The sequence below is a fragment of the Eleutherodactylus coqui genome, chromosome 4, assembly GCF_035609145.1.
Source record: "Eleutherodactylus coqui strain aEleCoq1 chromosome 4, aEleCoq1.hap1, whole genome shotgun sequence".
NCBI classification, from domain to species: Eukaryota; Metazoa; Chordata; class Amphibia; order Anura; family Eleutherodactylidae; genus Eleutherodactylus; species Eleutherodactylus coqui.
In genome coordinates this window covers 36,244,333-36,246,459 of record NC_089840.1, presented here as the reverse complement: position 1 = coordinate 36,246,459, position 2,127 = coordinate 36,244,333, and positions in this window count along the sequence as shown.

Below are 2,127 nucleotides of genomic sequence, written 5' to 3'. Positions count from 1 at the left end.
GGAGTGGCTGGTGATGACCCAGTGGTTATGGTGCCCATTGGCACCAATGACAAAGAGGCAGGTGGGAGGTCCTTAATCATTTTTTTTTCTTTGTTTTTTCCGACCCACTTTTAAAAATGTATCCATCAACGTAGCTGCCCAAGAGTTGGTTTGGTGGGACGAGTTGTATTTTTCAATGCTACTGTGTAATGTACCATATAATGTAGCGAAAAACATTTCAAAAATTCTAAGTGAAGTGAAATGGAAAAAAAGGACAATTTTGCCATCTGTGGGGGCGGGGTCTTGTCTCTACAGTGTACACACTGCAGCAAAAATGACATAATAGCTTTATTCTGTGGGTCAGTATGGTTATTACGACACTGTACTACTTAAAAAAAATATTTTTTTGGGGGGAAAAAACATACATTTTTCTGCCGCCATCTTCTCACAGCCAGAACTTTTAAAAATTTTTCGTCAACATCGTTGTATAAGGGCTTTTTTTGTGGGATGTCCTGGAGTTTCTATTGATACTACTTTGGAGTACATATAGTTTTCTGATCGCTTTTAATTACATTTTTCCTTGGAGACGGGGTGGCCAGTAAAGCGCAATTTTGACATGTTTTTTTCCTGATGAGGTTCACTCATTAATAATGTTTTTTCTTTGGTAGATCGGACATTTCTGGACGCATCGATAGCAAATATGTTTTGGGGTTTTTATTTAGATTCTATTATAAAAATTGCACATGGATTTTTTTTAAACTCTTGTCACCTTTTTTTTATAATAATTAATAAAACTTTTTAAATGGCTTTTTACATGTATTCTTTTTTAGTCCCTCTAGAGGTCATGAACTTGCCATGGTTTGATTACTCCTGCAGTGGCAGCCCTAGGGGGCTCTTCAGAGGCCGTCGTAATCTGACAGGTTTGTATCGCTTTTGCAAAGATGAGTGAATAAAGATTGCCAAGTCAAGATGTGCCATGCTGAAGAATACCGCCCTAAAGTCAAAGGGTACATCAACCAAGTATTAGTTTTAGGGTGCGCATATTTATGCAGCCACATTGAGTTTTTTTCTTCTTCCTTTTCACCAAGGTAGGAAATTCCGTGCAGAATGTATGTGGCAAATATGCCCGCGGCTTCTAATTCCGGGATTAGCCAGCCACGTGGACGAGATTTTGCAAAAATCTCATCCACACGGGGCTGCCAATCCGTCACAGCAAAGCCGTGCGGAACTGGCGATGCGGCGTGGAATTGAGAGCTGCGGCATGTCCATTCTTTTTTTTTAACTGATTTTTTTTCCTCTCCTCTCTATGGGGAGAGAAAGCCGCAGCCCAATGCCGCCAGCTGAACCCCTCCAAATCCCCTGTGGCTAAATGTCGCGGGTTTTGAAGCTGCGGCTCTCCCGCAGAAATCTCACAGCTTTTTAGTGCGGCCAAGCCGCAAGATATTTGTGGAATTTCTGTCCCGTGGGAACCCAGCCTTAAAGATTTTAGTTTGTTTTTCATTGGAATTGCACAAATAACGTGTCGCACTGAAGGTGGAAATAAATCCAAAATGATTCATCCTTAACATGACAAAAACCTGGCGTTTTAACAGCGATTTTATATCCACGGTATATCTGTGTTTATTTTATTCTTTGTACATTTTATAAATGATGTTAGGTAGGTGTTGGCAGTCGGGTCTAACATGGAAATATTGGATATGATTTTGTTTTGTAATATATACGTTATATGTATATGTTGTGTATGAATGGTTATGTAACCAGACGTGTGCGTGCGTGTGCTTTCTCTCTCCTCTTTTAGTTATTCTGTAATATTTTGTGAATATCCTCCTTTTTGCTTTTGACTATTGTATTTTGAGTTGGTATATTATGTCAATTTTCCCATTATTTTATTATCCCTTGTTATGCTTCTTACAGCAGATATTTTATTATAGAAGTATCTAATCCTCTCACATGTGATACTGTTTGCTGAGCTGATGTATCTAATCGGTTTTAGTGTATCTTGACGCCACCAGGAAGAACTGAGTCAAGATTGACAGGGGGTCTGTTATAGGTCTGTTGAGCCACTGTATCGCATCACATGTGACACCACTTACCTTGTATCCTCTGTAGGGACTGTATAGTGTCAGTGTGGAGTATTTCCTATATGGC